The sequence below is a fragment of the Cryptomeria japonica genome, unplaced genomic scaffold (assembly GCF_030272615.1).
Source record: "Cryptomeria japonica unplaced genomic scaffold, Sugi_1.0 HiC_scaffold_85, whole genome shotgun sequence".
Lineage (NCBI taxonomy): Eukaryota > Viridiplantae > Streptophyta > Pinopsida > Cupressales > Cupressaceae > Cryptomeria > Cryptomeria japonica.
Window position 1 is genome coordinate 362,818 of NW_026728907.1, and position 14,683 is coordinate 377,500.

At 62.5% G+C, this 14,683-nt stretch overlaps 2 non-coding genes across 2 annotated transcripts; both read left to right on the plus strand.

Moving 5' to 3' along the window:
* Nucleotides 1-3,042: 3,042 nt before the first annotated feature.
* On the plus strand, nt 3,043-3,161 carry LOC131864428 (5S ribosomal RNA). Its single transcript, XR_009363235.1, has one exon. It is a non-coding gene; the product is annotated as a 5S ribosomal RNA (ribosomal RNA).
* Nucleotides 3,162-10,960: 7,799 nt separating this feature from the next.
* On the plus strand, nt 10,961-11,079 carry LOC131864436 (5S ribosomal RNA). The gene has a single exon (XR_009363243.1). It is a non-coding gene; the product is annotated as a 5S ribosomal RNA (ribosomal RNA).
* The last annotated feature ends 3,604 nt before the right edge of the window (nt 11,080-14,683 follow it).

The window sequence follows — 14,683 nt, forward strand, 5'->3', positions numbered from 1 at the left end:
TAGGACATCCACCCCAACTTCTGAATTCGTCTGCGTTGACCGCACCAAAGGTGCACGCCTTGGTGCTCACCAAAATCCGACTTCCGACTTCTTCTGCTATGCGGGGTCTTTGAGGTTGGCGCAGTGCGCACAACCAGGGGAGTCAACCCACCGAATGCAACACCTCCCCTATATAAGCTATTTGTCTGATTCTCATACATGCGTAGACTGCAGCAATGATTAGGACATCCACCCCAACTTTTGACTTCTTAAACAAGACAGGGTCTTTGAAGTTGGTGCAGTGCACACAACCAGGGGAGTCGACCCATCAAACGCAACACCTCCCCTATATAAAGCTATTTGTCCGATTCTCATACGTGTAGTCTGCAGCAGCGATTAGGACATCGACCCCAACTTCCGAATTCGTTTGCATTGACCGCACCAAAGGTGCACGCCTTGGTGTGCACCCTGGAGTGCACTTTGGTGCTCACCTCGGTGCACACTTTGGTGTGCACCTCGGTGTGCACCAAAGGTGCGCACCTTGGAGCGCACCAAAGGTGTACACTTTGGAGCGCACCACATAGGGTCTTTGAGAGGTTGGCGCAGTGCGCACACCAAGGTGGGTGTTGAGGTGCGTGCCGAGGTGGGTGGGTGCTAGGGTGCGCTCCATGGTGGGTGCCAGGGTGGGTGCGTGCTAGGGTGGATTCCAAAGAGGGTCATAGGGTGGGTGCCAAGGTGGGTTGGTGATATAGTGGGTTCAAAGGTGGGTACTAGGGTGGGTTCCAAGGTGGGTCACAAGTTGGGTGCCAGGATGCGTGGGTGTTAGGTTGGGTGCCAAGGTGGGCTCCTGCGTGGGTGGGTGCTAGGGTGGGTTTCAAGGTGGACGCGAGGGCGGGTGCCAAGGTGGGTAACAAGTTGGGTGTTAGGATGGGTGAGTGCTAGAGTGGGTGCCAAGGTGGGTGGGTGCTAAGGTGGATGCCAAGGTGGTTCACAGGGTGGGTGGGTTCTAGGGTGAGTTCCAAGGTGGGTCACAGGTTCAGTGCTAGGGTGGGTGTCAAGGCGGGTGTCGAGGTGCCTGGGTGCTAGGGTGTGGATGCCAATGTGGGTCATAGGGTGGGTACTAGGGTGGGCTGCAATGTGGGTGCCAAGGTGGGTAACATGCTCGGTGGGTTCTAAATTGGGTGCCAGGGTGGGTGTGCACCCACCTTGCCCGAGGTGGGTGCCAAGGTGCCAGTGTGGGTGGGTGCTAAGGTGGATGCCAAGGTGGGTGAGAAGGTGGGTGATAGGTTGAGTGGTAGGATGGGTGGGTGCCAAGATGGGTCACAGGGTGGGTGCAAGGGTGGGTAGGTGCTAGGGTTGGTGTCAGGGTGGGTGGGTGCTAGGTTGGGTTCCAAGGTGGGTGCGAGGGTGAGTGTCAAGGTGGGTCACAGGTTAGGTGCTAGGATGGGTGAGTGCTAGGGTGCAAAGGTGCCAGGGTGGGTGCTAGGATGGGTCGATGCTAGGGTGAGTGGCAAGGTGGGTCCACAAGTGTCAAGGTGGGTGCCGAGGTGGGTGCCAAGTCGGCGACTGCTATGGTGGATGCCAAGGTGGGTCACGGGGTGGGTGCCAAGTTGCTAGGTTGGGTTCCAAGGTGGGTGCCAACGTGGGTGCTAGGGTGCGTGGGTTAAAGGGTGTGTCACAACGTGGGTGCCAGGATGGGTGCGCACCCACACTGGCCAAGACGGGTGCGGGTGCAAGGTTGGGTTCCAAGCCCGGTCACAGGCTGGGTGCTAGGATGGGTGGGTGCCAAGGTGGGCACCAGGGTGGGTGCACCCACCCTGGCCAAGGTGGGTCACGGGGTGGGTCCTAGGGTGGGTAACGGGGTGGGTACTAAGGTGCGTGCCAAGGTGGGTCATAGGGTGGGTGCCAAGGTGGGCACCAGGGTGGGTGTGCACCAACCCTAGCCAGGGTAGGTCACGGGGTGGTTGTCGGGGTGGGCGTCAAGGAGCCAAGGTGGGTGGCAAGTAGCCAAGTTGCGTGCCAAGGTGGGTGTCGGGGTGGGTGCCAAGGATCCAAGGTGGGTGCCAAGGAACCAAGGTGGGTGTCTGGGTGGGTGCCGAGGTGGGAGCCAGGGTGGGTCCCAAGGTGAGTGCAAAGGTGGGTGCCAGGGTCAAGGTGAGTGCCAATGTGGGTTCCAAGGTGCCAGGGTCAGGGTGAGTGCCAATGTGGGTTCAAAGGTGCTAAGTTGGGTGCGAGGTTGGGTGCGAGGGTGGGTGGGTGCCAAGGTGTGCTAGGTGGAAGCCCGGGTGGGTCGGCATCCCATGGGTGTCGAGTTGGGTGCCTGATGGGTGCTTCTTGTCAAGTTTTAGTCGTCGGGACTCATTTCGAGCCTTAGAGGTCGTTTCTTGTCCGGTTGCCCTGTCTTCGACCTGGGAACCCAATTTTGGTCCTCGGGTCCCATTTTTTTTTGTCTCGCATCCCACTTTTGGCCTGTGGCCTTTTCGGGGTCGATTCTCGTTTTGGGCATCAGAGCATGTTTCTTCTCCTAAAACCCAATATTTGTTTATTAAGTCTCGGAACACATTTTTGTTCTCGTGGACCCATCATGGGTCTTGGAACGCATTTGTGGTCCTTGGGTCCCATTTTGCATCCCGAAACTTGTGTTTTGGTGCTTGATCCCTATTTTGGGTGCCCACCTTGCACCAAGTGCGCACCCGGGGCAAACCGAGCGCCTTGGTGCACCGGGGCAAGATCGAGCGTGCACCCGAGGCGCCCCGAACATGCACCAAGGTGCACTCGGCCCACATGTGAGCGCAGGTCGTTGCGCCCGAGGTGGTGTGTGGGCACCGCGTTGCAGACGGGACACTGCACGCACACGACGCCCCCTCCAGGTGCACGCACGTAGGCCGGGCCGGGTGCACACCCGACGCCCTAGCAAGGTGCGCGCACCCGGGCAGGGCTCACACTTGGCGAACGGGGCGCACTTCGCGAGGGAGGGTGTGCACCTCGACGGGGGTGGGTGGCCGGGGTGGATTCGCACGTGGGTCGCGGTTTGCTAAGTACACACTGCGACAAGCTCATAACGGGTGCGATCATACCAGCATTAGTGCACCGGATCCCATCAGAACTCCGCAGTTAAGCGCGCTTGGGCCGGAGTAGTACTGGGATGGGTGACCTCCCGGGAAGTCCCGGTGTTGCACCCTTTTTTAGTTTTTCGCCGGGCGTCGCAATGCTATTTGAATAAACCTTTTGCCCGTTTGCGTTCTCGTCGGGGCCGGGCCGGGCCGGGGTGCGCTGCCCGCACTACCGCGCGCGCGGGGGCGACACCGAGCGCGCACCCGAGGCGCCCCGAGCACACAGGCCACGGTGCAACCCGGGCGTTGTGCGCGCACCCCGGTGCGCCCGAGGTGCTGCGCGCGCACCCAGGTGAAATCGGTGTGCACCTCGGCCAGTGCGCGCTCGGTCGAGTCGCGCACGTTGGCCAAGGTGCACGGTGATGTTTCTTACTCTAAGGTTCCGCACCAGACGCCCGGGACAGGTGAGCGAAGCTGGGCGGGGCCGGGTGCGCGGCCGGGGCAGGTGCACGCAGCTGGAGAGAGCTTTGGAGCACACTTCGGAGCGCACCAATGATGCGCTCCATTCAAAAGTTTCCTGAAAAGGCAAAAAAAGTTGAGATTATAGAATTTCCCACTTGAGAGATTGTAAAAAAAAAAAATTTAAAATGAAGGAAACGCGGGTGCCAAGGTGTGCGCAGCCCAGCCAAGGTGTGCGCACCAAGGCGCCCACCCTGGCGAAGGTGCACGCAAGGTGCGCACCCGAGGCAAACCGGACAATTAACCCAACTTTCGACTTCGCGCGCACCTTGGAGCGCACTTCGGAGCGCTCCTTGGTGCGCACCAATCTTGGGCACCTCGGAGTGCACCATGGCGCCCACCAAGGTGCGCACCCGGGGCAAACCGAGCTCCGACTTCGTGCGCACCTTGGAGCGCACGAAAGGTGCGCACCATGGCGCCCACCAAGGTGCGCAGCCCAGCCAAGGCGTGCGCATCAAGGTGCGCACCCGGGGCAAACCGAGCTCCGACTTCGTGCGCACCTTGGAGCGCACAAAAGGTGCGCAACCCAGCCAAGGTGTGCGCACCCCGGTCAAACCGAGCTCCGAATCGTGCGCACCAGAGGTGCACGCCATCGTGCGCACCTTGGAGCACACTTCGGAGCCCTCCTTGGTGCGCGCCGATGTTGCGCACCTCGGAGCGCACCCGGGGAAAACAATGCAATTAACCCGACTTTCGACTTCGTGGGCACCTCGGAGCGCTCTCGGGTTCGCACCTCGGAGCACACCGAGGTGCGCACCTTTGATGCGCTGCCTTCACCAATTTCCAGAAAAGGCAAGAAAACATTGAGAAGGTGTGCGCACCGAGGTGCCCACCCTGGCGAAGGTGCACGCGAGGTGCGCACCCGGGGCAAACCGGGCTCCGACTTCGTGCACGCCGCACCTTGGAGCACACTTCGGAGCGCTCCTTGGTGCGCACCAGGGCGCGCAACCCAGCCGAGGTGCCCACCCCGGCGAAGGTGCACGCGAGGTGCGCACCCGGGGCAAACCGGGCTCCGACTTCGTGCACGCCATGGTGCCCACCGCGGCGAAGGTGCACGCGAGGTGCGCACCCGGGGCAAACCGGGCTCCGACTTCGTGCACGCCGCACCTTGGAGCACACTTCGGAGCGCTCCTTGGTGCGCACCATGGTGCCCACCAGGGCGCGCAACCCCGCCGAAGGTGCACGCGAGGTGCGCACCCGGGGCAAACCGGGCTCCGACTTCGTGCACGCCGCACCTTGGAGCACACTTCGGAGCGCTCCTTGGTGCGCACCATGGTGCCCACCAGGGCGCGCAACCCCGCCGAAGGTGCACGCGAGGTGCGCACCCGGGGCAAACCGGGCTCCGACTTCGTGCACGCCATGGTGCGCACCGCGGCGAAGGTGCGCACCCGGGGCAAACCGGGCTCCGACTTCGTGCACGCCGCACCTTGGAGCACACTTCGGAGCGCTCCTTGGTGCGCACCAGGGCGCGCAACCCAGCCGAGGTGCCCACCCCGGCGAAGGTGCACGCGAGGTGCGTACCCGGGGCAAACCGGGCTCCGACTTCGTGCACGCCGCACCTTGGAGCACACTTCGGAGCGCTCCTTGGTGCGCACCATGGTGCCCACCAGGCCGCGCAACCCAGCCAAGGTGTGCGCACCAAGGTGCACGCGAGGTGCGCACCCGGGGCAAACCGGGGTCCGACTTCGTGCACGCCGCACCTTGGAGCACACATCGGGGCGCTCCCGGGTTCGCACCGGCGTTGCGCACCGTGGTGGGCACCTCGGAGCACACCAAGGTGGGCAGCGAGGTGCGCACCTTTGATGCGATGCCTTCACTAATTTCCATAAAAGGCAAAAAAAAAACGAGATTTTAAAATTTTCGTTTTGAAAGATAGTGAGAAAAAGGGAATGCTGGTGCCATCTTGAGCCCGCCCTGGTGCGCAGCCCAGCCAAGGTGTGCGCACCAAGGTGCCCACCCTGGCGAAGGTGCGCGCCCGGGCAATTAATCCAACTTCCAACTTCGCGCGCGCCAGGGTGGGAGCGCACCCAACAACCGGGCCTGGGAAGAGCCAATGCGAGAAACCCCACCAAACGCTCTGACAAAAAAAGAGGGGGCGCTCCAGTAACCCCACTTCGGAGCGCACCCTGGGCAAACCCAGCCAAGGTGCCCACCCCGGCCAAGGTGCAGGCGAGGTGCGCACCCGGGGCAAACCGGGCTCCGACAACGTGCATGCCGCACCTTGGAGCACACTTCGTAGCGCTCCCGGGTGCGCACCTCAGAGCACACCAAGGTGGGCAGCGAGGTGCGCACCTTTGATGCGCTGCCTTCACTAATTTCCAGAAAAGGCAAAAAAAAAAGGAGATTTTAAAATTTCCGTTTTGAAAGATAGTGAAAAAAACGGAACGCGCGTGCCATCTTGAGCCCGCCCTGGTGCGCAGCCCAGGTAAGGTGCCCACCCTGGCAAAGGTGCGCACCCGGGCAATTAACCCTACTTCCGACTTCGTGCGCGCCAGGGTGGCAACCGGGCCTCGGAAGAGCCAATGCGAGAAACCCCACCAAACGCTCCGACAAAAAAAGAGGCGGCGCTCCAATAACCCCGCTTCGGAGCGCAGCCGGGGCAAACCCAGCCAAGGTGCCCACCCCGACGAAGGTGCACGCGAGGTGCGCACCCGGGGCAAACCGGGCTCCGACAACGTGCACGCAGCACCTTGGAGCACACTTCGAAGCACTCCCGGGTGCCCACCGGCGTTGCGCACCGTGGTGGGCAGCGAGGTGCGCACCTTTGATGCGCTGCCTTCACTAATTTCCAGAAAAAGGCAAAAAAAAATGAGATTTTAAAATTTCCGTTTTGAAAGATAGTGAAAAAAAAGGAACGCGGGTGCCATCTTGAGCCCGCCCTGGTGCGCAGCCCAGGCAAGGCATGCGCACCAAGGTGCCCACCCGAGGTGCACACCCGGGGCAAACCGGGCTCCGACTTCGTGCAGGCCGCACCTTGGAGCACACTTCGGAGCGCTCCTTGGTGCGCACCATGGTGCCCACCAGGGCGCGCAACCCAGCCAAGGTCTGCACACCAAGGTGCCCACCCCGGCGAAGGTGCACGCGAGGTGCGCACCCGGGGCAAACCGGGCTCCGACTTCGTGCACGCCATGGTGCCCACCGCGGCGAAGGTGCACGCGAGGTGCGCACCCGGGGCAAACCGGGCTCCGACTTCGTGCACGCCGCACCTTGGAGCACACTTCGGAGCGCTCCTTGGTGCGCACCATGGTGCCCACCAGGGCGCGCAACCCAGCCAAGGTGTGCGCACCAAGGTGCACGCGAGGTGCACACCCGGGGCAAACCGGGGTCCGACTTCGTGCACGCCGCACCTTGGAGCACACATCGGAGCGCTCCCAGGTTCGCACCAGCGTTGCGCACCTTTGATGCGCTGCCTTCACTAATTTCAAGAAAAGGCAAAAAAAAACGAGATTTTAAAATTTCCGTTCTGAAAGATAGTGAAAAAAACGGAACGCGGGTGCCATCTTGAGCCCTTCCTGGTGCGCAGCCCAGGCAAGTTGTGCGCACCAAGGTGCCCACCCTGGCGGAGGTGCGCGCCCGGGGCAATCCGGGCTCCGACTTCGTGCACTGCATGGTGCCCACCAAGGCGCGCAACCCAGCCAAGGTGCCCACCGCAGCGAAGGTGCACGCGAGGTGCGCACCCGAGGTGCACACCCGGGGCAAACCGGGCTCCGACTTCGTGCACGCCGCACCTTGGAGCACACTTCAGAGCGCTCCTTGGTGCGCACCAGGGCGCGCAACCCAGCCGAGGTGCCCACCCCGGCGAAGGTGCACGCGAGGTGCGCACCCGGGGCAAACCGGGCTCCGACTTCGTGCACGCCATGGTGCCCACCGCGGCGAAGGTGCGCACCCGGGGCAAACCGGGCTCCGACTTCGTGCACGCCGCACCTTGGAGCACACTTCGGAGCGCTCCTTGGTGCGCACCATGGTGCCCACCAGGCCGCGCAACCCAGCCAAGGTGTGCGCACCAAGGTGCACGCGAGGTGCGCACCCGGGGCAAACCGGGGTCCGACTTCGTGCACGCCGCACCTTGGAGCACACATCGGGGCGCTCCCGGGTTCGCACCGGCGTTGCGCACCGTGGTGGGCACCTCGGAGCACACCAAGGTGGGCAGCGAGGTGCGCACCTTTGATGCGATGCCTTCACTAATTTCCATAAAAGGCAAAAAAAAAACGAGATTTTAAAATTTCCGTTTTGAAAGATAGTGAGAAAAAGGGAATGCTGGTGCCATCTTGAGCCCGCCCTGGTGCGCAGCCCAGCCAAGGTTTGCGCACCAAGGTGCCCACCCTGGCGAAGGTGCGCGCCCGGGCAATTAACCCAACTTCCAACTTCGCGCGCGCCAGGGTGGGAGCGCACCCAACAACCGGGCCTGGGAAGAGCCAATGCGAGAAACCCCACCAAACTCTCTGACAAAAAAAGAGGGGGCGCTCCAGTAACCCCGCTTCGGAGCGCACCCTGGGCAAACCCAGCCAAGGTGCCCACCCCGGCCAAGGTGCAGGCGAGGTGCGCACCCGGGGCAAACCGGGCTCCGACAACGTGCACGCCGCACCTTGGAGCACACTTCGTAGCGCTCCCGGGTGCGCACCTCAGAGCACACCAAGGTGGGCAGCGAGGTGCGCACCTTTGATGCGCTGCCTTCACTAATTTCCAGAAAAGGCAAAAAAAAAAGGAGATTTTAAAATTTCCGTTTTGAAAGATAGTGAAAAAAACGGAACGCGCGTGCCATCTTGAGCCCGCCCTGGTGCGCAGCCCAGGTAAGGTGCCACCCTGGCAAAGGTGCGCACCCGGGCAATTAACCCTACTTCCGACTTCGTGCGCGCCAGGGTGGCAACCGGGCCTCGGAAGAGCCAATGCGAGAAACCCCACCAAACGCTCCGACAAAAAAAGAGGCGGCGCTCCAATAACCCCGCTTCGGAGCGCAGCCGGGGCAAACCAAGCCAAGGTGCCCACCCCGACGAAGGTGCACGCGAGGTGCGCACCCGGGGCAAACCGGGCTCCGACAACGTGCACGCAGCACCTTGGAGCACACTTCGAAGCACTCCCGGGTGCCCACCGGCGTTGCGCACCGTGGTGGGCAGCGAGGTGCGCACCTTTGATGCGCTGCCTTCACTAATTTCCAGAAAAAGGCAAAAAAAAATGAGATTTTAAAATTTCCGTTTTGAAAGATAGTGAAAAAAAAGGAACGCGGGTGCCATCTTGAGCCCGCCCTGGTGCGCAGCCCAGGCAAGGCATGCGCACCAAGGTGCCCACCCGAGGTGCACACCCGGGGCAAACCGGGCTCCGACTTCGTGCAGGCCGCACCTTGGAGCACACTTCGGAGCGCTCCTTGGTGCGCACCATGGTGCCCACCAGGGCGCACCCGAGGCAAACCGGGCTCCGACTTCGTGCACGCCGCACCTTGGAGCACACATCGGAGCGCTCCCAGGTTCGCACCAGCGTTGCGCACCTTTGATGCGCTGCCTTCACTAATTTCCAGAAAAGGCAAAAAAAAACGATATTTTAAAATTTCCGTTCTGAAAGATAGTGAAAAAAACGGAACGCGGGTGCCATCTTGAGCCCTTCCTGATGCGCAGCCCAGGCAAGTTGTGCGCACCAAGGTGCCCACCCTGGCGGAGGTGCGCGCCCGGGGCAAACCGGGCTCCGACTTCGTGCACTGCATGGTGCCCACCAAGGCGCGCAACCCAGCCAAGGTGCCCACCGCAGCGAAGGTGCACGCGAGGTGCGCACCCGAGGTGCACACCCGGGGCAAACCGGGCTCCGACTTCGTGCACGCCGCACCTTGGAGCACACTTCAGAGCGCTCCTTGGTACGCACCAGGGCGCGCAACCCAGCCAAGGTGCTCACCCCGGCGAAGGTGCACGCGAGGTGCGCACCCGGGGCAAACCGGGCTCGGACTTCGTGCACGCCGCACCTTGGAGCACACATCGGAGCGCTCCCGGGTTCGCACCAGCATTGCGCACCTTTGATGCGCTGCCTTCACTAATTTCCAGAAAAGGCAAAAAAAAGAAAAAAATGAGATTTTAAAATTTCCGTTTTGAAAGATAGTGAAAAAAACGGAACGCGGGTGCCATCTTGAGCCCGCCCTGGTGTGCAGCCCAGGCAAGTTGTGCGCACCAAGGCACCCACCCTGGCCAAGGTGGGTCACGGGGTGGGTCCTAGGGTGGGTAACGGGGTGGGTACTAAGGTGCGTGCCAAGGTGGGTCATAGGGTGGGTGCCAAGGTGGGCACCAGGGTGGGTGTGCACCAACCCTAGCCAGGGTAGGTCACGGGGTGGTTGTCGGGGTGGGCGTCAAGGAGCCAAGGTGGGTGGCAAGTAGCCAAGTTGCGTGCCAAGGTGGGTGTCGGGGTGGGTGCCAAGGATCCAAGGTGGGTGCCAAGGAACCAAGGTGGGTGTCTGGGTGGGTGCCGAGGTGGGAGCCAGGGTGGGTCCCAAGGTGAGTGCAAAGGTGGGTGCCAGGGTCAAGGTGAGTGCCAATGTGGGTTCCAAGGTGCCAGGGTCAGGGTGAGTGCCAATGTGGGTTCAAAGGTGCTAAGTTGGGTGCGAGGTTGGGTGCGAGGGTGGGTGGGTGCCAAGGTGTGCTAGGTGGAAGCCCGGGTGGGTCGGCATCCCATGGGTGTCGAGTTGGGTGCCTGATGGGTGCTTCTTGTCAAGTTTTAGTCGTCGGGACTCATTTCGAGCCTTAGAGGTCGTTTCTTGTCCGGTTGCCCTGTCTTCGACCTGGGAACCCAATTTTGGTCCTCGGGTCCCATTTTTTTTTGTCTCGCATCCCACTTTTGGCCTGTGGCCTTTTCGGGGTCGATTCTCGTTTTGGGCATCAGAGCATGTTTCTTCTCCTAAAACCCAATATTTGTTTATTAAGTCTCGGAACACATTTTTGTTCTCGTGGACCCATCATGGGTCTTGGAACGCATTTGTGGTCCTTGGGTCCCATTTTGCATCCCGAAACTTGTGTTTTGGTGCTTGATCCCTATTTTGGGTGCCCACCTTGCACCAAGTGCGCACCCGGGGCAAACCGAGCGCCTTGGTGCACCGGGGCAAGATCGAGCGTGCACCCGAGGCGCCCCGAACATGCACCAAGGTGCACTCGGCCCACATGTGAGCGCAGGTCGTTGCGCCCGAGGTGGTGTGTGGGCACCGCGTTGCAGACGGGACACTGCACGCACACGACGCCCCCTACAGGTGCACGCACGTAGGCCGGGCCGGGTGCACACCCGACGCCCTAGCAAGGTGCGCGCACCCGGGCAGGGCTCACACTTGGCGAACGGGGCGCACTTCGCGAGGGAGGGTGTGCACCTCGACGGGGGTGGGTGGCCGGGGTGGATTCGCACGTGGGTCGCGGTTTGCTAAGTACACACTGCGACAAGCTCATAACGGGTGCGATCATACCAGCGTTAGTGCACCGGATCCCATCAGAACTCCGCAGTTAAGCGCGCTTGGGCCGAAGTAGTACTGGGATGGGTGACCTCCCGGGAAGTCCCGGTGTTGCACCCTTTTTTAGTTTTTCGCCGGGCATCGCAATGCTATTTGAATAAACCTTTTGCCCGTTTGCGTTCTCGTCGGGGCCGGGCCGGGCCGGGGTGCGCTGCCCGCACTACCGCGCGCGCGGGGGCGACACCGAGCGCGCACCCGAGGCGCCCCGAGCACACAGGCCACGGTGCAACCCGGGCGTTGTGCGCGCACCCCGGTGCGCCCGAGGTGCTGCGCGCGCACCCAGGTGAAATCGGTGTGCACCTCGGCCAGTGCGCGCTCGGTCGAGTCGCGCACGTTGGCCAAGGTGCACGGTGATGTTTCTTACTCTAAGGTTCCGCACCAGACGCCCGGGACAGGTGAGCGAAGCTGGGCGGGGCCGGGTGCGCGGCCGGGGCAGGTGCACGCAGCTGGAGAGAGCTTTGGAGCACACTTCGGAGCGCACCAATGATGCGCTCCATTCAAAAGTTTCCTGAAAAGGCAAAAAAAGTTGAGATTATAGAATTTCCCACTTGAGAGATTGTAAAAAAAAAAAATTTAAAATGAAGGAAACGCGGGTGCCAAGGTGTGCGCAGCCCAGCCAAGGTGTGCGCACCAAGGCGCCCACCCTGGCGAAGGTGCACGCAAGGTGCGCACCCGAGGCAAACCGGACAATTAACCCAACTTTCGACTTCGCGCGCACCTTGGAGCGCACTTCGGAGCGCTCCTTGGTGCGCACCAATCTTGGGCACCTCGGAGTGCACCATGGCGCCCACCAAGGTGCGCACCCGGGGCAAACCGAGCTCCGACTTCGTGCGCACCTTGGAGCGCACGAAAGGTGCGCACCATGGCGCCCACCAAGGTGCGCAGCCCAGCCAAGGCGTGCGCATCAAGGTGCGCACCCTGGCGAAGGTGCGCACCCGGGGCAAACCGAGCTCCGACTTCGTGCGCACCTTGGAGCGCACAAAAGGTGCGCAACCCAGCCAAGGTGTGCGCACCCCGGTCAAACCGAGCTCCGAATCGTGCGCACCAGAGGTGCACGCCATCGTGCGCACCTTGGAGCACACTTCGGAGCCCTCCTTGGTGCGCGCCGATGTTGCGCACCTCGGAGCGCACCCGGGGAAAACAATGCAATTAACCCGACTTTCGACTTCGTGGGCACCTCGGAGCGCTCTCGGGTTCGCACCTCGGAGCACACCGAGGTGCGCACCTTTGATGCGCTGCCTTCACCAATTTCCAGAAAAGGCAAGAAAACATTGAGAAGGTGTGCGCACCGAGGTGCCCACCCTGGCGAAGGTGCACGCGAGGTGCGCACCCGGGGCAAACCGGGCTCCGACTTCGTGCACGCCGCACCTTGGAGCACACTTCGGAGCGCTCCTTGGTGCGCACCAGGGCGCGCAACCCAGCCGAGGTGCCCACCCCGGCGAAGGTGCACGCGAGGTGCGCACCCGGGGCAAACCGGGCTCCGACTTCGTGCACGCCATGGTGCCCACCGCGGCGAAGGTGCACGCGAGGTGCGCACCCGGGGCAAACCGGGCTCCGACTTCGTGCACGCCGCACCTTGGAGCACACTTCGGAGCGCTCCTTGGTGCGCACCATGGTGCCCACCAGGGCGCGCAACCCCGCCGAAGGTGCACGCGAGGTGCGCACCCGGGGCAAACCGGGCTCCGACTTCGTGCACGCCGCACCTTGGAGCACACTTCGGAGCGCTCCTTGGTGCGCACCATGGTGCCCACCAGGGCGCGCAACCCCGCCGAAGGTGCACGCGAGGTGCGCACCCGGGGCAAACCGGGCTCCGACTTCGTGCACGCCGCACCTTGGAGCACACTTCGGAGCGCTCCTTGGTGCGCACCAGGGCGCGCAACCCAGCCGAGGTGCCCACCCCGGCGAAGGTGCACGCGAGGTGCGTACCCGGGGCAAACCGGGCTCCGACTTCGTGCACGCCGCACCTTGGAGCACACTTCGGAGCGCTCCTTGGTGCGCACCATGGTGCCCACCAGGCCGCGCAACCCAGCCAAGGTGTGCGCACCAAGGTGCACGCGAGGTGCGCACCCGGGGCAAACCGGGGTCCGACTTCGTGCACGCCGCACCTTGGAGCACACATCGGGGCGCTCCCGGGTTCGCACCGGCGTTGCGCACCGTGGTGGGCACCTCGGAGCACACCAAGGTGGGCAGCGAGGTGCGCACCTTTGATGCGATGCCTTCACTAATTTCCATAAAAGGCAAAAAAAAAACGAGATTTTAAAATTTCCGTTTTGAAAGATAGTGAGAAAAAGGGAATGCTGGTGCCATCTTGAGCCCGCCCTGGTGCGCAGCCCAGCCAAGGTGTGCGCACCAAGGTGCCCACCCTGGCGAAGGTGCGCGCCCGGGCAATTAACCCAACTTCCAACTTCGCGCGCGCCAGGGTGGGAGCGCACCCAACAACCGGGCCTGGGAAGAGCCAATGCGAGAAACCCCACCAAACGCTCTGACAAAAAAAGAGGGGGCGCTCCAGTAACCCCGCTTCGGAGCGCACCCTGGGCAAACCCAGCCAAGGTGCCCACCCCGGCCAAGGTGCAGGCGAGGTGCGCACCCGGGGCAAACCGGGCTCCGACAACGTGCACGCCGCACCTTGGAGCACACTTCGTAGCGCTCCCGGGTGCGCACCTCAGAGCACACCAAGGTGGGCAGCGAGGTGCGCACCTTTGATGCGCTGCCTTCACTAATTTCCAGAAAAGGCAAAAAAAAAAGGAGATTTTAAAATTTCCGTTTTGAAAGATAGTGAAAAAAACGGAACGCGCGTGCCATCTTGAGCCCGCCCTGGTGCGCAGCCCAGGTAAGGTGCCCACCCTGGCAAAGGTGCGCACCCGGGCAATTAACCCTACTTCCGACTTCGTGCGCGCCAGGGTGGCAACCGGGCCTCGGAAGAGCCAATGCGAGAAACCCCACCAAACGCTCCGACAAAAAAAGAGGCGGCGCTCCAATAACCCCGCTTCGGAGCGCAGCCGGGGCAAACCCAGCCAAGGTGCCCACCCCGACGAAGGTGCACGCGAGGTGCGCACCCGGGGCAAACCGGGCTCCGACAACGTGCACGCAGCACCTTGGAGCACACTTCGAAGCACTCCCGGGTGCCCACCGGCGTTGCGCACCGTGGTGGGCAGCGAGGTGCGCACCTTTGATGCGCTGCCTTCACTAATTTCCAGAAAAAGGCAAAAAAAAATGAGATTTTAAAATTTCCGTTTTGAAAGATAGTGAAAAAAAAGGAACGCGGGTGCCATCTTGAGCCCGCCCTGGTGCGCAGCCCAGGCAAGGCATGCGCACCAAGGTGCCCACCCGAGGTGCACACCCGGGGCAAACCGGGCTCCGACTTCGTGCAGGCCGCACCTTGGAGCACACTTCGGAGCGCTCCTTGGTGCGCACCATGGTGCCCACCAGGGCGCGCAACCCAGCCAAGGTCTGCACACCAAGGTGCCCACCCCGGCGAAGGTGCACGCGAGGTGCGCACCCGGGGCAAACCGGGCTCCGACTTCGTGCACGCCATGGTGCCCACCGCGGCGAAGGTGCACGCGAGGTGCGCACCCGGGGCAAACCGGGCTCCGACTTCGTGCACGCCGCACCTTGGAGCACACTTCGGAGCGCTCCTTGGTGCGCACCATGGTGCCCACCAGGG